At 44.9% G+C, this 23,635-nt stretch overlaps 1 protein-coding gene and 1 long non-coding RNA gene across 2 annotated transcripts in view; one reads left to right on the top strand and one right to left on the bottom strand.

Moving 5' to 3' along the window:
• LOC140739674 (voltage-dependent P/Q-type calcium channel subunit alpha-1A-like) overlaps positions 1 to 23,635 on the top strand; it is a 376,031-nt gene that overhangs the window by 51,143 nt on the left and 301,253 nt on the right. The window lies entirely within an intron of this gene.
• Positions 15,692 to 23,635, bottom strand: part of LOC140740418 (uncharacterized) — a 204,315-nt gene continuing 196,371 nt past the window's right edge. The window contains exon 3 of the long non-coding RNA XR_012101848.1: positions 15,692 to 16,068. This is a non-coding gene — a long non-coding RNA (uncharacterized lncRNA). The remainder of the gene's footprint in view (positions 16,069 to 23,635) is intronic.

Here is a 23,635-nt window from a genome sequence, read left to right as displayed (position 1 = left end):
ACCACTATCTTTACCTCCTTCCCCACCTCGCTTTCCACAGGAATTGCTCCCTCTGCGATTCCCTGGTCCATTTGTCCCTCCTGACTAATCTCCCTCCGGGCACTTAGAAGGGTGTTGGCCCGAAACGTCAAGCTGTTTACTCTTTTCCATAGATGCTGCCTGAGGTGCTGAGTTCCTCCAGCATTCTGTGTGTGTGTTGATCAGGTCATTACAAGGTGCAGTGAGGTAGAACAAGGTAAAGCGCAAAATGGTGCAGAATGAAGCGTAACAGTTACAGAGAAAGTGTAGTGCAGGGAGACGGTAAGGAGCAGGATCATAGCGAGGTGGATTGTGAAGCCAGGAGTCCATCTTATCGTACTATTAGCTATTTAATAGAACTGTAACACCGGGTATAAACTGTTCCTGAGCCTGGTGCTAAGCGCTTTCAGGCTGATGAAGCTGGTGCTCAGGGGAAGAGGGGAGAAGAGAAAATGTCAGGGGCGGGGTGGGTACTTAGATTGTGCTTTACTGAGGTGGTGATGACTGTAGACAGAGTCCATGGAGGGGAGGGTGGCTCCTGTGATGCGCTGAGTTGTATCTGCAGCTCTTTGCCGTTTTTTGTGGTCACACGCAGAGCAGTTGCTATACCAAGCCATTCCAGAGAGAGTCGACAAAATTGATGAGAGTCGAAAGGGACACGCCAAACGTCCTAAACCTCCTGAGGATCTTCCGCTGAGTGCGGACTGGGTGCTTCTATGAGCCACAACCCTGGGAGTCTGGGTGGAGCCAGGAGTGCCAAGCAGACTTGCTCGCTCACTGAGTCAGTGAGGTCAGCTGGCCACTCGGCCCGCAGCAGCTGACTCTCCCGTCACTGCTCAGTCTGTGATCCTCTCCCAATGGTACTGCTCTTTTCCAAGCTATGAAAGTAGGAAGAGTCCTCAGGAACAGAATCCAGTGGCAACATGGGGACTGTCTGGAGCATTCTTGCCTTCAGTATTGCTCTTCCTCCCGCTGCCTGGTCTTTTAATTATTTTTATTCTTTCAGTTAATTCACGGAGTTAGTTGGAGCTGGCAATGCCAGCATTCAAAGTTCAAAAGATCAAAGTAAATTGGTTATCAAAGTACGTATATGTCACCATGTACAACCCTGAGATTCATTTTCTTGCGGGCATACTCAATAAATACAAAACGGAATAATAACCGTAATAGAATCAATGAAAGACCGCACCACCTCGGGCGTTCAACCAGTGTGAGGAGAACAACAAACTGCACATACATAAAGAAAGAAATAGTAAAAAGTAAGCAATAAATATCGAGAACGTGAGATGAAGAGTCCTTGAAGGTGAGTGTGTAGGTTTATAGGTATAGGTTGCTTAGGTTAATTGCCTGTCTGTCTTTGCCCCTGGGGAGATGGCGTGAAGCTGCCACCTTGAACGGCTGCAGTCAGGGGTGAAACCGACATTGCTAGCATTATTGATCTAACCGGTTTGTAGAGATTGCGGGGGCAACTTTGCTGCTCTCCTGATGAAGGGGTTTCCGCGTCACCATTAGGGAAGGAGGTTCAGTATTTAAACCGACAAAGGATTTGTGGTATATGATACTTCCAGGTCAGGTTGGCATGGGACTTGGTAGGGACCTGAAGGTGGTGGTGCTCCCCTTTGCCCTTGGCCGCGTTGGTTGATGGAGGTCTCAGGATGGGAGGAGCCTGAGTGAATTAGTGCGGTGCAGTCTGCAGTTACGGTGCATCCATGGTACAAGAAGGCCCCATGAGGTGAGAAACAGAGCATCGTGTTCCCTTTTGGTCTCCCTACTATTGGAAAGATAAATTCATTTATTATCGTCACAAACATGTACCAAGATAGAGTGAAAAACCATCCATACTGATCAATTGAGCACTGCAGTGCTCTGGGATGCAATAACCAAATGCAGAAGGAAGTGTAACAGCTACAGAGAAAGTGCAGTTCAGGGAGACAATAAGGTGCAAGGTCCCAGTGAGGTAGAATATTTTATCACTAGGGAACATTCGATAGTTTTATGGCAGCAGGGTAGAAGCTTGACAAATGTCTCGAGATGTGTGTTGGAGAGTATATTGACGGGCTGCATCATAGTTTGGTATGGAAACACCAATGCCCTGGAACGAAAAATCCTATGGAAAGTAATGAATCCATCACAGGTAAAGACTTTCCCAACACTGAGCACATCTACATGAAGCATTGTCGGAGAGAGTAGGATCCATCATTGGGACCCCCACCACCCAGGACATGCTCTCTACTCACTGCTACCATCATCAAGTAGGTACAGAAGTCTCAGCACTCAACTACTGTTATTACCCTTCAGCCGTCAGGCTCTTGAACCTGTTCTCTCATTCTCTCTCTCTCACACACACTATCTCTTTCTTCCTCTCCCCTCCTCTCCCCTCCTCTCCCTCTCTTCTTCTCCCCTCTCCCCACTCTCTGCCTCTCTCCTCCTCTCTCTCCCTTTCCCCTCCCCTCTCCCTCCCTCCTGCTCTCTCTCCTCTCTTCCTCCTTTCTCTCTCTCTCTCCCCCTCCATTTCTCTCTTCCTCACTCCCTCCCTGTCTCCCACACCTTCCTCTCTCTCTCTCCCCTCCTTCCCAACCCCTCTCTCTCTCCCTTCTCCCTCTCTCTCTCTCTCTCTCTCTCTCTCTCCCTATCTCTCTCTCACTCCCTCTCTTTTTTCCTCTCTCCCTCTCTCTCATCCTCTCCCTCAGTCCCTCCTTATTGTCTCTCTGAACTGGATGCCTACAAAAATATAGTGGATACAATCCAGCTCATCACAGGAAAAGCCCTCCCCACCATTCTGCACGTCAGCAAGGAGCGCTGTGACAAGAAAGCAGCGTCTATCATTAAGGACCCCAACCATCTAGGCCACACTCTCCTCTCGCTACTGCCATTGGAAGCTTAGGTCCCACACGATCAGATTCAGGAACAGTTATTACCCCTCACCTATCAGTCTCCCGGACCTCAGCTCAACACTGAACTGATTCCACAACCTACAGATCCACGTTCAAGAACTCTACAATTCATGTCCTCAGTGTTATTTATTTGCGCAGTTTGTTGTCTTTTGCACATTCATTGCCTGTCTTTGTGTGTAGTTTCTTCACTGATTCTATTGCATTTCTTTGTACCTGCTGTGAATACCAGCAAGAAAATGAATCTCAGGGTAGTATAGGTGACATGCAGTTTATAAACTTTGATAATAAATTTACTTTGAACTTTGTACTTGCTTGGGGTTGTGGTGAATGGCTGTTTCTCTTGCTTAAGGGGAGGAGGGACACACTGGCTCCCCAAGGCTCAACTGAGCAAACTCAGCAGGTTAGGCAGCATTTACTGTATGACCCCCTGAGTTCCTCTGCCAGGTCAATGGTTACTCCAGATTCCAGCATCTGCCGTCTCCTGTGTCTCCGATGATGTAGTTATGTGGAGAGTGTCTAGTCGAGGTTCATTAGGCTAATTCCTGGGATGAGACATTTGTCCTATTATGAACATCTAAAACTATTAGATCTATATCCTCTAGAAGAATAAGAGGTTATTGAAACATAAAAGATCCTCAGGGGTTACGATGGAATATGTGATGAGATGTTTCCACTCATGGGATATCTCAAACAAGGAGATGTTGTTAGAAAATAGGAAGACAGTCTCTTAATTTAATTTAATTGTTTATGTATAGTTCTCATTGTAATTTATAATTTTTAAGAATTATTATGTATTGCAATGTACTGCTGCTGCAAGACAACAGATTTCATGACATATGCCAGTGATAGTAAACCTGATTCTGATGTCTTTGGAATTTCTTCTGACAGATGGTGATGATTTTTGGAATTCTCTACCCCAGAGGGTTGTGGAGGAAGATAAATGTTTGAGGGCTGGGTATTAAAGCCTGGGATGTATTGACCGTGATTATATTGCAGGGCAGGATGGCCTGAGGGTCCGAGTGGCCTACTCCTCTTCTCATTTTCCTGTGCTCTTGTGAAGATGCCTTCTGGTGCACGAGCAGGAGCACTGTGCAGCCCACTTACTGGCAGAGAGGAAATGGGAATGGTTGTTTTTTATTTATTTATAAGGAAATGCAGAGCTGTGTTGAAAAAAAATTATTATAGATGCAAGTCTTATGACTCTAAAAATAAAATAACGATTCATGTCAGTCACCCTTCGCCAAAATGGTAATTGTCTCACCCTTCTGTTGATTGAAAGCATCGGTGGTGACATTCTAGGACAATAGTCAGTCAGTTTCATGCTTCCAGAATACAGAGAGTTATTATTTTTTTGTATTTAGACGGAGTTTAACCCAGATAAATGTGAGGTGTTTCACCTTGGTGGGCAACAGCAAGGGCAAGGTCCTTAGGAGTGTTGCTGAGCAGAAAGATCATGGGGTCCAAGTTCATCGTTCCATGAGCATGGCTACACAGGTGAAGAAGGCTTATGGAAAGCTTAAACAACAACACACACAAAATGCTGGTGGAACACAGCAGGCCAGGCAGCATCTATAGGGAGAAGCACCGTCGACATTTCGGGCCGAGACCCTTCGTCAGGACTAACTGAAAGGAAAGATAGTAAGAGATTTGAAAATAGTGTGGGGAGGGGGAAATGCGAAATGATAGGAGAAGACCGGAGGGGGTGGGATGAAGCTAAGAGCTGGAAAGGTGATTGGCGAAAGTGATACAGAGCTGGAGAAGGGAAAGGATCATGGGACAGGAGGCTCTGTATCACTTTCGCCAATCACCTTTCCAGCTCTTAGCTTCATCCCACCCCCTCCGGTCTTCTCCTATCATTTCGCATTTCCCCCTCCCCCCTCTACTTTCAAATCTCTTACTATCTTTCCTTTCGGTTAGTCCTGACGAAGGGTCTCGGCCGGAAACGTCGACATCGCTTCTCCCTATAGATGCTGCCTGGCCTGCTGTGTTCGACCAGCATTTTGTGTGTGTTGTTGTCTGAATTTCCAGCATCTGCAGATTTCCTCCTGTTTGCGCTTATGGAAAGCTTGCTTTTATTAGTTGAGGCAAGTCAAGAGGTTATGCTGCTACTTCATAAAACTTCGGTCAGGCCGCATGTGGAGTATTGTGTACAATTCTGGTCGCCCCACTATAGGAAGGATGATGAGACTTTGGAGAGGGTGCAGACAGGTTTTGCCAGGATGTTACCTGGTTTAGGAGGCATGAGCTATCATGAGAGGCTGGAGCCTCTCTTTTCTTTGAGGCTGACGGGAGATCTGATAGAGGTTGATAGAGTGTGAGAGGCTTAGATAAAACAGACAGGGAACATCTTTTCCTGAGGGTAGAAATGTCCAATACCAGAGGGCATGCATTGAAGGCGAGAGGGGGTAGGATCAAGGGGGATGTGAGGGGTAAGTTTTTTACTCAGAGAGTCGTTGATTCCTGGAATGTGCTGCCTGGTATGATGACGGAGGCAAATACATTAGAGTCTTTTAAGAGATGTTGAGATAGGCACATGGATATGAGGAAAATGGAGGGATATGGGCCTGTAGGGTAATGTAATTAGTGGAAGTGTGCACAATTCACAACCACCAACATTGAGTTGGGGTTTCACTTTAAGAGGCAGGTCTGACAGGATGACGTAATTACACAAAGAGTTTTTACCCCACTTTGAGATCAGTTTTTTAATGCTCAATAAATGAGCTGCTATAGCTTTTCTGAAACATCAAATGCCTCTGCCATTATTCTTGCGAAAACCTACAGACACTGTGTAGGTAGGAGGGATTAGTTTTTGAGGTTTTTTGATTTATTTTTTGCCTGGTTCAGCACCACACTGTGGGCCGAAGGGCCTGTTCCAGGGCTGAACTGTTCTATGTTTTATGATATACTGCACTGTAACAGGCCATTCTGGCCCAATGAGCCTGTGCTGTCCCATTACACCCATGTGACTACCATCGATACAAGATGGCACCAGTGTACCACGGTTATGTACTGTACAACACCTCTTTTAAGTTACTCTCTCTGCAATCTGAAGCATGTGATTTCTCTTTAAGCAATCTACTTTTAAATCAACTTAATGATCTACAGGTTTCAGTATCTTCTGATAGACTCAGTAACTTTAGAGGACCAAGCAGATAAGGCACAAGGGTTCACTGCCAGGCAGTGCAGTGGGGGAGGGAAATTCCAAGCGAGGATGAGATGCAGAGGGATGATGCCCCTCTACCCAGCATCCTGTTAGCAAATGAGCAGTTGCTGGAGGACAAAACTGAGGACCTGTGGACAAGATTGCTGAATCGGAGGGAAATGAGAGATTGTTGTGTTCTATGTCTGAGTGAGATGTGGCTTTCTCCCAGCAAGCCAAATACAATGATCAAACACAAATGCTTCTCGATCTACTGAATGGACCAAGCTGCTGTTTCTGCTCCAGGTTAGCGAGCCACACAGTTCCACAGATGAAGCAGGATGGGTGGAGAGGGACAGTTAGTGTGGGAAGTGGGACCCTCATTCCACTCTTTTCAGTGGGATAGTCCATGTCCCTAATGCAGGGTGCTTAGTGAACTCCTGGGAAGTGGGACCCTCATTCCACTCTTTTCAGTGGGATAGTCCTTGTCCCTAACGCAGGGTGCTTAGTGAACTCCTGGGAAGTGGGACCCTCATTCCACTCTTTTCAGTGGGATAGTCCATGTCCCTAACGCAGGGTGCTTAGTGAACTCCTGGGAAGTGGGACCCTCCTTCCACTGTTTTCAATGGGGTTCTCCTGCTGAATCCTGCAGGGTGCTTAGTGAACTCTTGGATCTGCTCCATCTCCTGTATGATTGGATATAGGGTAGAGATTCCCTTGTTAGTGATGTTGTTACAATTTCCCAAGGAGGTTTAGAGAAGTCATAGAGTTTTACAATGCAGAAACACGCAACTTGTCTGTGCTCCTCAAGTTGCTGCTTTAAGCTAGTGGCACTAGCTTTAAATTGGTCTATTCCTCCAAACCTTTTCTATCCATGAACTGTGCAAAGGTTTATTAAACGTTATATTTACATCCACCCTACCACTTAGTGTTTCCTCTGTTTTGCTGTCAGGGAACTTGGACTAAAGTTCCTGTCCAGGAAGCTTTTGAGCACTTGACTGATGTGGCCCAATTATCAGGGCCAGGGAGAGTAATATGAGCCTCCGTGCTGTGTTATTGGGTTTGGAAAAGTTCATAGTCATAAAGTCATACAGAACAGAACAGGCCCTTCAGCCCAACTAGTCCATGCTGGCCATCTAATTAGACCATGAGACGTAGGAGCAGAATTAGGCCATTCAACTCATCGAGCCTGCTCTGACATTCGATCATGGCTGATTTATCTTCCCTCCTAACCCCATTCTCCTGCCTTCTCTCTGTAACCTTTGATGTCCTTACTAATCAAGTACCTATCGACCTCTGCTTTAAATAGACTCAATGACTTGGCCTCTACAGCCACGTATGGCAATGAATTCCACAGGTTCACCATCTAATAGTCCTGTTTGTCCTTGTTTGGACCATGTCCTTCTGAACCCTTCCCATCCAAGTTCCTTTTAAATGACCTGCCTCAACTACTTCCTCTGGCAGCTCATTCCTTACACTGACCACCTTCTGAAAAGGAAAATGTTCCAAGTTCGAAGTACATGCATTTATTATCAAAGTATGTAAGTGATATACAACTCTGAGATTCATCTTCCCACAGACAGCCATGAAACAAAGAAATACCATGGGGCCCATTCAAAAAAACATCAAACACCTAATGCGCAAAGAAACGGAACAATTCGTACAAATGGCAAAAAAATGAGTGAATATCATACAGAATACTAAACATCAAACCACAGAGCTTGAAAACAGTCTAGGAATATTCAGTTTAGTTCAGTTCAGTTTAATTCAGTGTTGTGTCATTTGTTGTCTGCAACAAACCCTCAAGTTCTCATTAAGTCTCCTGCCTCTCATCTTAAACCTATGTCCTCTAGTTCTTGATTCTCCAACCCTGGGAAATAATCTGTGTGCATTGACCTTATCTCTGTACCTTATAACATTATAGACCTCTAAAAGATCACCCCTCATTTTCCTGTGCTCCAATGAATAGTGTTCAAAGTAAAGTTCCAAGTTCTAAATAAATTTATTATCCAAGTATATATACAGTATACCACCATATGCAACCTGGACATTAATTTTCTTGTAGGCATACTCAATAAATCTAAATAATAACTATAACAGAATCAATGAGAGACTGCCCAACTAGGGTGTTCAACCAAATGTGCAAATACGAAGAGAAGAAATAATAAAAAAAATAAATAAATAAGCAATAAATATCAAGATCATGAGATGAAGAATCTTTGAAAGTTGAGACAGACAGACTTTATTGATCCCGAGGGAAACTGGGTTTCGTTACAGTCGCACCAACCAAGGATAGTGTAGAAATACAGCAATATAAAACCACAAATAATTAAATAATAATAATAAGTTAATCATGCCAAGTGGAAATAAGTCCAGGACCAGCCCATTGGCTCAGGGTGTCTGACACTCTGAGGGAGGAGTTGTAAAGTTTGATGGCCACAGGCAGGAATGACTTCCTATGACGCTTAGTGTTGCATCTCGGTGGAATGAGTCTCTGGCTGAATGTACTTCTGTGCCTAACCAGTACATTATGGAGTGTATGGGAGACATTGTCCAAGATGGCATGCAACTTGGACAGCATCCTCTTTTCAGACACCACCATTAGTTGTGGGAACCTTTCAATGAAAGGCAAGAGAAGTTGAGCGAAGCTATCCCCTTTGGTTCAGGAGCCTGATGGTTGAGGGGTACTAACTGTTCCCGAACCTGGTGGTGCTAGTCCTGAGGCTCTTGTACCTTTTTCCTGATGGCAGCAGACCGAAGAGAGCATGTTCTGGGTAGTGGCGGTCCTTGATAATGGATGCCGCTTTCCTGTGACAGCGTTTCATGTAGATGTGCTCAAAAGTTGGGAGGGTTTTACCTGTGATGGACTGGGCTGTATCCACTACTTTTGTTGGATTTTCTTTTCAAGGGCATTGGTATTTCCATGCCAGGCTGTGATGCAGCCAGTCAATTCACTCTCCACTACACATCTATAGAAGTTTGTCTTAAGTTTTAGATGTCATGCCAAATCTCCACAAACGCCTAAGGAAGTAGAAGCACTGCCGTGCTTTCTTAAGTCCCAACCTATTCAACTTCTTTCGATAACTCAATGCCACGAGTATTCACAACATTCTCGCAAATCTCACGTGCAGTCTTTCCAGCTTAATGGAATTTTTCTTATACAGCAGTGACCAAAACCGAAAACAAGGTTTGAAAAGAAGCCTCACCAGATCCTTGTAATACCCCAAAATAACAACCCGACTTCTTTACTCAATGTCTTGGATACAGATTTTCGGCAGATTTGGACCATTTTGTAGAGACAGATTGGTGGTAGCTCCAGTGCTGTGAGATACATACAGTGGCTGGTTCATTATACAGAAGGCTGGGATTCATTGCTGCCTGCTAGACGATGAGCTGGGTGTCAGGTTTGAAGTATTAATCTTCATGCACTCTTGCCCTCAGAAGGCAAACACTGTGCTGGCATGCTGGTGTCAGAGACTGCAGAGTAACAAATCCTTGTAAATGGCCACTCAAAGTGTAATAAGGAATGTTCTTTTCATATTGCATGCTGAGTGATTAAATTGGCCGAGGTACTAAGAGTTGTCTGCAAGAAATGCTGATGTCAGCTGTGCTAAAATAGATTAAGCCAAGGTTTTATTTATTCATAATTTGTAAAGAAAATATTAATTGATGTTTTTAACTTAAGAAGCAGTGGAGGCTATCTCAATAAATCTATTTTGAGACAAAATTAGATAGATTTTAGCATAGTAGGGGAATTCAGGGCTATGGGGTAGGTGGAGATGAGTCCATGGTCAAATCAGCCATGATCTTATTGAATGGCGGGGCAGGCTCGATGGGCCGGATGGCCTACTCCTGCTCCTATTTTTTTATGTTCTTATCTGATAGATCAATTTCTTGACATGATATTAGCTGCAAAGTTGCAGGTTCCCTCCCTGCGGTGCACTGAGATGGATAATCTTAGCTCAAGGTAACCCTTGCATTTCTAAAGAACCCATGTGACACCTCTATGTGAAAATATCCTTAGAGTCATAGAACACTACCACACAGCAACAGGCCCTTTGGCCCATCTAATCCATGCTGAGCTATTAATCTGCCTAGCTCCATCAAGCTGACCCTGCACCAAAGCCCACAATACTTCCTTCCATCCACGTACCTATCCAAAGTTCTCTTCGATGTTGAAATCGTACCAGCATCCACCACTTCTGCTGGCACACTCTCAACACCCTCCGAGTGAAGAAGCTCCCCCTCACCTTCCCCTTAAACGTTTCACCTTTCACCTGTAACCCCCTGGGTCGCCTCAGGCTCGCTCAGCTCGTTCTCGTCTAGGGGGAGCAGCCTTCGGCCCCGCCAAACTGGGTAATCAGCTGGTGTGGATGCTGTGTGATGTCCCCACCTCGCCCAAAAACAGACAGTACACCATATGCGATTAAATGAGTACAATTTATAAAGGTTACTATAACTAAGTGATTAATAACGATACAGTATATATGAAGGAAAAACAATAAAGAAAAGGCGCCAAACTTATCAAAGTCCAAACCACTTCATGCACAACCGTTGGAGCTCAATTACTGAAGTCTTGTGACCACCATTCGATCCCCTCCGAACTCCTCGACTCGCAGCTTAGGACCATCCGAAGTGGTCAACCAAGCACATCTAGCTTTATCTCCTCTCCTCGGGGTACCTCCTGGCCTTGGACCCTCCGCTTGGGGTCCGTTCCTCGCCCAGCTTACAGCATCGCGTCCTCTCTCTCTCAACCCCTCGCGCCGAACTCCCCAAAAGCCCGCCAACAATAGCTCACAGACTCAGAAGAAAGAACAACATTAATCCCAATTGGTTTACAAAGGAATACAATTCTCGTTATCAGTAAATTTTAACCCAAACAAGCTTCCAGCACTCTCTCGCAACAAAGAAGCATTCCTGCTTTTAACAAAACAAAGAAGCCATTTTGATTACATACACAGTAACAAAGAAAAAAGAAGAAACCCCCTTTACACACCAATAACCTGTGGCCTCTAGTTGTAGCGTCCCCCTACCTCAGTGGAAAATAACTGCTCATGTTTACCCTATCTACTGCACATCCCTCATAATTCTGTACACTTCTATGAAATCTCCTCTCACTCTCCTACGCTCCAGGGAATAAAGTCCTAACCCATTCCACCTTTCCCTATAACCCAGGTCCTCAAGTCCAGGAACATCCTTGTTAATTTTCTCTTGCACTCTTCCAATCTTATTGGTAACTTTCCTGTTCCTCTATCATTTTATGCATTAAATTGTATTAAGCTGTGGGCTAATTAACACTATATAAAGTTGCAAAAAAAGTCCAAACTTTTATTTTCTGTGCTCTGACCTGAGAGGGGTGGACCGATAGTGTAATGCTTTAGCCGCACCAGCGATATCCGGGTTCAATTCCCACTGCTGTCTGTAAGGAGTTGGTACTTTCTCTCCGGCGATATCCGGGTTCAATTCCCACTGCAGTCTGTAAGGAGTTAGTACTTTCTCCCCTGTGACTGTGTGCTTTTCTCCAGGTGCTCCGGTTTCCTTTCACACTCCAAAGGTGTTCGGGTTAGTCAGGGCCAGTAAGTTGCGGGCATGCTACGTTGGCGCAGGAAGCACAGCGGCACTTGGGGGCTGTCCCAGCACATCCTCAGACTGTGTCGGTCACGGATGCAAGCAACGGTTTTCACTGTATATTTCGATGTTTAATGAACACGCGACAAATAAAGCTAATCTAATCTAAAACATACCGAATGCCTTCTTCGCCGTCCTTTGTTCCAGCGCTACCTCTTCCAGAAAAGTTCCCCTACGAATTCTGCATATAGATAGAGATTATTTTGATGGCCCTGACTGAGGCTCCCAGCAATGGTACTGAACCCTCTGACCAGGTTCTATTATTGTTAGACTAGGGCTCCACATTCTGCCAGACCAGCTGGTGATTTTGAATCAGTAACTCCCTGTTGGAGGTGTACGCACGAGGATGTTGGTGCTCAGCTGTAGTGCTTCCACTGTAGGGGCTGAGGGACTGGAAGTGCTGAGAACCCACGGGACCACAGCCTTCTTCCAGCTGGGAAAATATCACACTTACTGTGATCCTGGAAATGGCACAACACACATGAAACTAGTCAGCCCATTGAACCTCCTTTTGATGTTCTGAGAGACGTACATAGCTTTATTTTTATAGTGTACATCCCACAAGATCAAAAGTCAACAGACACCATTTTAACACTCAGGCTCCTTCGGTAAAGCACTGGTTCACATCCCAGTGCAAACAGTCCAGGCACAGGGTAAATGCAAGCAGGTTTTTTCCAACAACACACACAAAATGCTGGTGGAACACAGCAGGCCAGGCAGCATCTATAAGGAGAAGCACTGTCGACGTTTCGGGCCGAGACCCTTCGTCAGGAAGGTTCTTTGAGTCCTGAGGAAGGGTCTCGGCCCGAAATGTCGACAGTGCTTCTCCTTATAGATGCTGCCTGGCCTGCTGTGTTCCACCAGCATTTTGTGTGTGTTGTTTGAATTTTCAGCATCTGCAGATTTCCTCGTGTTGAGGCTTTTTCCATTGAGGTTGGGTGGGATGACAACCAGGAGTCGTGGGTTAAGGGTGAAAGGTGAAAAGTTTAAGGGGAACATGAGGGAAACTTCTTCGCTCAGAGGGTCGTGGGAGTGTGGAAGGAGTTGCCAGCACAAGTGGAGGACGTGATCTTGATTTCAATGTTTGGATAGGTACATGAATGGTAGGGGTGTGGAGGGCTGTGGTCCCAATGCAGGCTGTTTAAATGGTTCAGCACAGACCGGATGGGTCGGAGGCCCTGCTTCTGTGCTGTACTTTTCTATGATTCTATCAGAGAACAGTAGGCTAGCAATGAATATCAGGCAAGACTGAAGCATTGACGCCTGGTGTCACGATTTGGCTTTGAGAGATATTGTTTTTACCTCTGGAGCCCCGCATAATCTGCAGACCCTCTTTCTACAAGGACTGACCCGTATTCTGACACCTATAGTTGAATCTCGTCCAGCCGGTCAGGCAATGAATCACAGACCACAGCTCTGCTGCATGAAACCTTCTCTGCGGGGCGCCCAGACAAAACCCATGCTGTTACAGGGAGAACGTGCAGACTCCACATTGGCAGCACCTGAGGTCAGACTGAAACCAGGCCTCTGAAACTACTTGGCAGAGGCTCTACGAGCTGCATTAACTTGCCGGCTCTTGACATGGGTTTAATTTATCTGAATGGAGCTGCATTTAGTGATCAGATTTCATGAACTAAGAGATCCAGCTGTATATTTTCCTTTTTCTCTTGCTTTGTCTAATGTTCAGAGTTACTGGAGGCAGTCTGTCCCTGTGATCCTCTGTTCAGTGAGGACTGTCAGGGCCCAGCACACAACCCCAGGGGAGATGATGGGGCTGGGCAACGCAGATGGCCCACAGCGTGTTCACATCCCTCACACAGACTAAAGATTTAAAAGATGAGCTAAAGAGTAGCTTTATTTGTCACATGTTCTTCAAGACATACATTAAAATGTCTGAGTCAAATCAAATCAGTGAGGATTGTGCTGGGGTCAGCCTGCAGTTGTCATCATGCCAATATAGCATGCCCACAACTCACTAACCATAACCCACATACGTCTTTGGACTGTGGGCAGAAACGGGAGCACCCAGTGGAAATCCACATGGTCACAGGGAGAACGTACACATGCCTGACAGACAGCAGTGGGAAGTGAACCCCGATCTTATAGCTGGTGTTCTAATACTGTTAACGCGAATCGCTACGCTGCTGTACTTCAATTAAAAATTTTTTTTTTTTTAATTGAGACACAGCACGGAATAGGCCTTTCGAGCTGCACTGCTCAGCAACCCCGACTTAACCCGAGCCAAGTCACAGGACAATTTACAATGACCAACTAACCCACCAATCGGTACGTCTTTGGACCGAGGGAGGAAACTAGAGCACCCGGAGGAAACCCACGCGGTCATGGGAGCAACACACACAAAATGCTGGTGGAACGCAGCAGGCCAGGCAGCATCTATAGGGAGAAGCACTATCGACGTTTCGGGCTGAGACTCTTCGCCAGGTCATGGGAGAATGCACAGGTAGTGGCAGGAAGTGAACCTCGGTCACTGGTACTGTAAAGCGCCGTGCTAACCTCTACGCTACTGTGCCGCCGCTTTTGGTGGTGGTCAGTGAGGGAAGTCATGAGGTGAAGGTCCCGGACAGAGGACATGGGGTCCACAGCTATTCATCACTACCCCATCACAACCCTTAAAGCAGGTTGTATTGAAACAAAGGATGTTAATTCAGGGTGTTGCAATGTGAACAAAGTTACCAGAGAGACACTAAAGCCAGTGGATACAGAAGTGATTTATTTAACAAAATGAGACCCTTCCGGAGGAAGAGGCCTCCCGACCCAAAATTACATGACGTTTTTATATGCTAAAGGTCAAAGGTAACAGCAGGACGATTCTATAGTTACAGCGTATCTACAATGCTTCCTTTGAATTACATGTAGTTTCACACCACCTTCTTTGCACCCACACTCCAGACACACGCATTGCCTGGTTTGATAACCACTTCAGTCTATAGCTCCAGAAAAACTATTGTTCATTTTAAATTCCATCTACAATCCACGTTCATGTCTGAAGTATAGCTGCTGTGGAATGTAATATTTGTTATATTCCCTAACTTCAGAATACACCCCAACAAAGGCACTGGAGCACTTCATTCCGAATTCATTGTCATATATCTTCTCCATTGAACTACGGAATAATAGCATGGCAGGTAGTGCTACTCCTTCACAGCTCTGGTGATCCAGGTTTGGTCCCAGCCTCTGGAGATCGTAATTATCCCTGTGACCACAGGCACTCCAATTTCACTCACATCCCAAAGTCAAGCAGGTAGGTTAATTGGCCAAGTGAATCATCCTGAGAGTAGCTCAAGGCAAGAGAAGGGTAGGGAATGACAGATCTTAAGCAACCCATACAAAATGCTGGAGGAACTGAGCAGGTCAGGCAGCATCTATAGAAAGGAATAAACAGCTGACATTCCAGACTGGGACTCTTGTGTGGGAGAAAAAAGTCTATTGTCATGTGTGAAATAACAAGCTTTGGAGGTCATGGAGGAATGGGATTTCCCTTAATGGGCCGAATAGCCTCCTCCATTGCTATGAAAAAAATGACATAATCACCAAGTACGTGCCAACAGGTGGGTGTCGCTCCTGTTTTCCACTGAAGTGACCTGCATTCTTCCAGAAAGATACGGCAACTTTGACATCAGAAAGCACTTTGCAGTCAATGAAGTACTTTAACTCTAGCTAAACTGGGAAACATGGTGGCTAATTTGTGTACAGCAAGCTCCCACTGACCCCAATACAATCAAGACATTCTCATCTGTTGTTGGATCGTTGCTTGAGGCTATTGAGGAACTCATCTGGTTTTCATCAAATTAGCCACACAGGATACTTCAAATCAGATGCATGGGAAAATAAAACTACTGAAGGAACTCAACGGGTCAGGCAACATCTCAGTCTAGATTTCAGGTCCAGGCCCTTCATCTGGACTGGAAGATAAGACCAGTGGAAAAGCTGAAGACAAAGGGATGGTGCAAATGCTGGCAAGTGACAGGTCAATCCAGGTGATTGGAAGATGGAGTCAGATGGAGATGGAGATGAAGGCTGGGAAGTCCTTGGCGGAGGCAACAGAGGGCGCAAGATGGTGGAATCTGACATGAAGGATCAGATCGAAGGTCAAACGGAAGTCCAGAGGTTGAGGCCCAATGGCCAGAGTCTGGACTCCATGTCTACAAATCGCTCTGAGTCCGCAGGGGAACTTGAAGGCCCAATACACGTGAGTACACTTGTCTGCTGGAGACTGGAGTCTGAAGAAGACGTTTTAGAGTTAGATGACTTGGTCTGTGCGCTGGGTGGAAGCGAGGAACTGGACTTGATTTGCTGTTGTTGCTTTGTCATGTGGTATGTGCTGTTCGGTGTTGTCCTGCTGAGCATTGAGGACACGTTACGTTGGTGCTGGAATTGAGGCAATACTTCAAGTTCAAGTTTATTGTTATTCAACCGTATACACATATGGGTCCTGATGAAGGGTCTCGGTCTCGGTCTCGGTCTCCCTCTCCCTCTCCCTCCCCCCTCTCCCCCCTCCCCCCCCCCCCCCTCTCTCTCTCTCTCTCTCTCTCTCTCTCTCTCTCTCTCTCTCTCTCTCTCGTCTTCTGCAACCAAGATCATCACCCTGTATATGCATCTTTCCAATTGTCCAAATCCATGGGTCGCATTTCAGTTACATTTTAATCATGTTTCTCAGAAACACATCAATGAGCTTCATAAATAATCAACAACATTATGATGGCAAAGTCAGTGTAGAGCAGAAGGACCTGGATGGGTCAAGAACCAGAGGACAGGACTATGAATCTGGGTTGACCCAAAGGGAAACAGGTGAGGGAAGAGAGACTGGATGCTTGGCAAGCAGTATGCTAATGTTTTAATATTTCTATTCATTTATTTTGTATTTATTTGTATACTTTTTTTTTCTTCTCTGGGTAGCCTTCCTCATCTGTGGAAATACCAGGGTCTCCAGAGGTAAAGCAAAATCCTATCAAAGGCAAACCGTGATCCCTGGGACTGACCTTCATCCTATGTTTCCCTGATGACTTCCATGCTGTTTGGGTTGGGATGTGGCCCCAGTGTTAAAATAATGTGTGCACAACTACCGTCTGACCCACATAAACCCGTAGAGTTATGCAGCATGTAAACAGGTCCTTTGGCCAAGATCTAGGATTTAGATATGGGAGCAGAATTAGGCCATTCTGCCCATTGAGTCTGCTGCCCATTCTATTATGCTTGATTTATTAACCCTCTGAATCCCATTCTCCTGAAAATCTTTATTGCCCTGACGAATCCAGCACCTATCAACGTCCACTTCAAATATTTTATTATATTTATTTAGAGATACAACACAGAACAGTCCCTTCTGGCCCAAAGAGCCACATTGCCCAGCTACCCACTGACTTAACCCAAGACTAATCACAGGACAATTTACAAAGATCAATTAACCTACTCACAAGAGAAAATCTGCCAACATTTTGTGTGTATTAATTAACCTACCAATCAGTGTGTCTTTGACCTGTGGGAGGAAACCCATGCACTCCACAGGGAGAACGTACAAACTCTTTACAGATAGTGTTTGAATTGAACTCTGAACTCTACCACCCCAATATCATCACGCTAACCACTACGATACTGTTGTGCCCAGTGACTTGGCCTGCAGTGCCGTCTGTGCCAATGAATTCCACAGATTCACCACCCTCTGGCTAAAGAAATTCCTCCTCATCTGTGTTCCAAATGGACATTCTTCTTAGCAATCCATTTGTCTGCCTTTGGCCCATATCCTTCTAAATCTTTCCTAGAGTATCTATATCTAGCTTTTGCAATGTATCTTAAACACTGCAAATGTACTCACCTCTACCACTCCCCTTGACAGTTCATTCCATATATCCTCCACCCAGTGTTTGACCAAGTTGCCCCTCAGATCTCCTTTGAATCTCTTCCCCCTCATTATAAGCCTATGCCTCTAGTTTTAGACTTCCCTACGCTGCTGCTTAAAATAAGTCAGAATCAGAATCAGGTTTATTATCACCGGCATAAGTTGTGAAATTTGTTGTTATGCGCAGCAATACATAATAATAAAAACCATAAATTACAGTAAGAATTATATATATATATATATAAAACCTTTGACACCATGCAATGCTTTTAAATAAATAAATAAATAAATAAATAAATAAATAAATAAATAAATAAATAAATAATATATTGAAAAAAGTTAAATAAGCAGTGCAAAAAGAGAAAAAAAATAGTGAGGTAGTGTTCATGGGTTCAATGTCCATTCAGAAATCAGATGGCAGAGGGGAAGAAGCTGTTTGTGAATCGCTGAGTGTGTGCCTTCAGGCTTCTGTTCATCCTTCCTGATGGTGCCAATGAGAAGAGGGCTCGTCCTGGGTGATGGAGGTCCTTAATGATGGATGCCTCCTTTTGTTTTTGATTCTTTCGATTTTGGTCATGATGCATATTGGTACCAAAGACATAGGTAGAAAAAGGGTGGAGGTCCTAAAAGTAGAATGCAGGGAGTTAAGAAGGAAGTTGAGAAGCTGAACTTCAAGGGTAGTAATCTTGAGGTTGCTGCCTGTGCCACGCGACAGTGAGTATAGGAATAGAATGAGGTGGAGGATAAATTTGTGGCTGAGGAATTGGACCAGGGGGCAGGGATTCAGATTTTTGGATCATTGGGACCTCTTCTGGGGCAGGTGTGACCTGTACAAATAGGACAGGTTACATTTGAATCCAGGGGGGACCAATATCCCGTTGGGGAGGTTTGGTAATGTTTTTGGGGAGTGCTTAAACTAGATTTGCAGGGGGGTGGGAACTGAAGTGAAGAGGCAGAGAACAAATAGAGACAGCTTGTAGGGAGTCTGTGAAGGATAGGCAGATGTTAGAGCAAGGATGCACTCAGCCTGATGGTTTAAGATGTGTCTATTTTAATGCAATGAGTATCATAAACAAGGCGTATGAACCTAGAGCATGGATCAATATGTGGAACTGTGACGTTGTGGCCATTACAGAGACTTGGATGTCTCAGGAGCAGGAATGGCTGCTGAGTGTGCCAGGCTTTAGGTGTTTCAAAAAGAACAGAGAGGGAGGCAAAACAGGTGGGGGCGTGGCATTGCTAATTATGGATAATGTCACGGCTGCAGAAAAGGAGAAAGTCATGGAGGGATGGTCTACTGAGTCAGTGTGGGTGCAAGTCAGAAACAGGAAAGGGACAATAACTCTACTGGGTCTTTTTATAGACCCACCCAATAGTAACAGGGACATCAAGGAACAGATAGGAAGGCAGAATCTGGAGCGGTGCAATAATAATAGGGTTGTTGTGATAGGAGATTTTAACTTTCCTAATATTGATTGGCATCTCCTTAGCGCAAGGAGTTTAAATGGGGTGGAGTTTGTTAGGTGTGTTCAGGAAGGTTTCCTGTCACAATATGTGGATAAGCCAACTAGAGGAGAGGCTGCACTTGATCTGGTATTGGGAAATGAACTTGGTCAGGTGCCAGATCTCTCAGTGGAAGAGCATTTTGGAGGTAATGATCACAACTCTGTCTCCTTCACCATAGCACTGGAGAAGGATAGGAGCAGACAATTTGGGAAAATGTTTAATTGGGGTAGGGAGAAATATGATGCTATTAGGCAGGAACTTGGGAACATAAATTGGGAGCAGATGTTCTCAGGGAAAGGCATGGCAGAAATGTGGGAAATGTTCAGGAAACCTTTGCGTTGAGTTCTGCATAGGTATGCTCTGTTGAGGCAGGGTAAGGACGGTAGGGTAAAAGAACCATTGTGTACAAAGGATGTAGCTTACGAAAGGTTTAAGAAACTAGGTACTGTTAGAGCTCTAGAAAATTATAAGGTTGCTAGGAAGGAACTTAAGAATAGAATTAGAAGAGCCAGAAGGGGTCATGAGATGTCCCTGATGAGCAGGCATTCCCAAGGCACTCTACAAGTATGTGAAGAGCAAGAGGATGAGCCGTGTGAGATTAGGACCAATCAGGTGCGATAGCGGAAACATGTGCATGGAGTCGGAGGAGGTAGCGGAGGTTCTTAATGAATACTTTGCTTCAGTATTCACCAAGGAAAAAGACCTTGGCAGTTGTGTGAATGACTTACAGCAGACAAACGCTTGAGCATATAGACATTAAGAAAGAGGATGTGCTTGAAGTTTTGAAAGGTGTTAAGTTAGATATGTCACTGGGACCGGATGAGATATACCCCAGGCTACTGTGGGAAGCAAGGGAGGAGATTGCTGAGCCTCTTGCAATGATCTTTGCATCACCAGTGGGGACAGGAGAGGTTCCGGGGGATTGGAGGGTTGCAGATGTTGTTCCCTTGTTCAAGAAAGGGAGTAGAGATAACCCAGGAAATTATAGACCAGTGAGTCTTACTTCAGTAGTGGGCAAGTTGTTGGAGAAGATCCTGAGAGGCAGGATTTATGAGCATTTGCAGAGACATAATCTGATTAGGGATAGTCAACAAGGCTTTGTCAAGGGCAGGTCATGCCTTACGAGCCTGATTGAATTCTTTGAGGAAGTAACAAAACATATTGATGAAGGTAGAGCAGTGAATGTAGTGTATATGGATTTCAGTAAGGCATTTGAAAAGGTTCCCCATTCAAGGCTCCAAACCGTAAGGAGGCATGGGATCCAAGGAGACCTTGCTTTGTGGATCCAGAAGGCAAAGTGTGATTGTAGATGGTGTGTGTTCTACATGGAGATTGCTGACTAGAGGTGTTCTGCAGGGATCTGTTCTGGGACCCTTATTTGTGATTTTTATAAATGACCTGGATGAAGAAGTAGAAGGGTGGGTTAGTAAGTTTGCTGATGACACAAGGTTTTGGGGTGTTGTGGATAGTCAGGAGGGTTGTCAGAGGTTACAGTGGGACATCGATAGGATGCAGAACTGGGCTGAGAAGTGGCAGATGGACTTCATCCCAGATTAGTGTGAAGTGGTTCATTTTGGTAGGTCAAATTTGAAGACAGAATATAATATTAATTGGCAGTGTGCAGGATCTGAGAGCTCTTGAGGTCTGAGTCCATAGGACACTCAAAGCTGCTGTGCATGTTGACAGTATTGTTAAGAAGGTGTATGGTGTGTTGGCATTCATCAACCGTGGGATTGAGTTCAAGAGCCATGAGGTAATGTTACAGCTATATAAGACCTTGGTCAGACCCTGCGTGGAATACTGTGTTCAGTTCAGTTCTCACTACAGGAAGGATGTGGATTCTACAGAGAGAGTGCAGAGTTGATTTATAAGGATGTTGCCTGGATTGGAGGGCGTACCTTATGAGAATAGGTTGAGTGAACTCGGCCTTTGCTCCTTGGAGCGAGGGAGTATGAGAGGTGACCTGATAGAGGTGTTTCAGGTGATGAGGGGCATTGATCTTGTGGATAGACAGAGGCTTTTCCCAGAGATGAAATGGCTAACACGAGGGGCCATAGTTTTAAGGTGCTTAGAAATAGGTATCGAGGGGAGGTCAGGGGTAAGTTTTTCACAGAGTAGTGGGTGCATGGAATGCACTGCTAGTGGTTGTGGTGGAAGCAGATACAATAAGGTCTTTTAAGAGCCTCTTAGATAGCTACACGGAGCTTAGGGAAATAGAAGTCTATGGGCTAGGGAAATTCTAGGCAGTTTCTAGAGTAGGTTACATAGTCGGCACAACATTGTGGGCTGAAGGGCCTGTAACGTGCTGTAGATTTCTATGCTCTATGTTCTTTTGGGAGGTGCAGAATTGAAACAAAACTATGCACAGATCCAGACCCTCCTGGAACATCAGAAGGAGATATAATAGAAAATCTAGTACACATTAATCCATCTAGGAAAACAGTATAAAATCACTAAAATTAATAATTATTCCTCAACCAAATCACCTGGCAATTGCACTATAAATTTCAGGACAATAAAAAGTGTGATAGAACACAGTACATAGATCATGGAACAGGCCAGCACAGGAACAGGCTCTTCGGCCCCCAATGTTCTGCCAAATGGTCAACTAAACTAATCCTTCTGTCAGTTGAACACAGAACAATAGGATGTGGATTGTAAACTTTATACCATATGGGAGGTTGTGCTCTGATGTAAGGTATGTTAATGTAACAGAGACACATACAAGTTTCTCAGAGGGATTGTTGGAGGGCTACTGAGGGGCATTTCCCTAGGCTGAGAAGTCTAGAACCTGGGGTCTTTCGTATCGAGAGGTGAAGTAATTTCTTCCACTGGTTGGTTGTGAGCTTTGGTATTTCTGTGATGTGGGTGGTTGGGCCTGGAGCAGACACCAAGGATGCCAGACAAACTTGGCAGTGGGCAGGAACACGTACCTGAGAGACAGGATCAGCCATGACCTTTTTGAATTGTAGGGTCAGGCTTGAGGGACTCGATGGTTTTCTACAGCTGCTTTTATATATATATCCTATCATTAACTAATTATCTCACTAACAAAGCTTATTAACTGTGACAAGTGCTGCACCTACCCTCTACATCTCCTCCTTATCCACTGCATCAGTGACCCAGGTTCATTTTCCACTGCTACCAGTAAGGGGTTTGTACGTTCTCCCTGTGATTGCATGGGCTTCCTCCCACAGTTCAAAGATGTACCAGTTTGTAGGTTAATTGGTCATTGTAAATTGTCTCATGATTAGGCTGGGATTGAATTGAGGGATTGCTGGAGTGGTTTGATGGATAGATCGATAAATAAATAAATAAAAATAATCAAGAACCCATCGGTCTCTGCTTTGAATATAGCCAGTGACTTGGCCTCTACAGCCATCTGTGGTAATGAATTCTACAGATTCATCATCCTCTGGCTAAATATACTCCTCCTCATTTTGTATCCATTTAGCCTAATTACTTGGGACTCTTGCTTCGTGGGCCATTTAAAGGCACATACACTCAGCACGGCTGTATCTCATCTGTATTGCAAAGCCACGGCTTGAGTCTTCCAATGGGACTGATTCGGAAGTAAGACGGCTGCCAATGAATTCATATCAGCTTTAAATCTCAGTTGCAATGGGTGGAATAACTAATATAGCGAGAATATTGAAGCCCATATACTACTCGCTCTATTGTCCCATTAACAAAATATTTTAAAGGAAATCAAAGAATGAGAAGTGAAATCTGATTAGGACCAATCTTAATACCACAAGACATTCAGTAGTGTACAAAAGTCTTAGACAAATGTATATAGCAAGGGGGCCTAAGACTTTTGCACAGTGCTGTATTTGTCAACATAGAGCAGAGAGTGTGCTTGTAAATCTGACGGAAGGAAAAAATGTTGGGAGTAGTGAGGGTGAAGAACTATGGGAGAGGTGTGGGACAGGTGGCATGGAAGGAGTGTCAGGGGCAGGGGTGGGACGGGACGGGTGGGCTTTGAGACACCAAGCAAGGACATTTGATACCAAACAACTGGTTTGTTGATCATTACAGAATGTCTCTCTGGTGCTTCCCGGTCCCTCCCCTCTCCTGTCCCTTCCCCTTCTCCTCTCTGTGCCCCCTTCCCACTCTCAGTCCACAATAGACACCCATATCAGAATCAGGTTTATCATCACTCACATCTGTCATGAAATTTGTTTTTTTTTGCGGCAGCAGTACAGTGCGATACATAAAATTACTACAGTACTGTGCAAAAGTCTTAGGCACCCTAGCTATATATATGTGTGTGCCTAAGACATTTGCATTGTACTGTTGGAGCATAATCTGCTAGTCCATCATGGCTGATTTATTACCCCTCATAACCCCATTCTCCTTAATATTTGAGGCCTTTACTAATCAAGTACCTACTAACTTCCATTTTAAATATACCCAATGCCTTGGCCTCCACAGCCGTCAGTGGCAATGAATTCCATAGATTCACCACCATCTGGCTAAAGAAATTCCTCATCTCTGTTTCAAAGGGGCGCACTTCCATTCTGAGGCAGTGCCCTCTGCCATATTTCCGGGAAACAAAATCATCCAGGTACTGGGCACTCACTCAGTGCTTTC

The sequence above is a fragment of the Hemitrygon akajei genome, chromosome 16 (genome assembly GCF_048418815.1).
Source record: "Hemitrygon akajei chromosome 16, sHemAka1.3, whole genome shotgun sequence".
In the NCBI taxonomy this organism is placed as follows: Eukaryota; Metazoa; Chordata; class Chondrichthyes; order Myliobatiformes; family Dasyatidae; genus Hemitrygon; species Hemitrygon akajei.
Note: the sequence above shows the minus strand (reverse complement) of the source record. Positions and strands in the feature narration are given on the sequence as shown.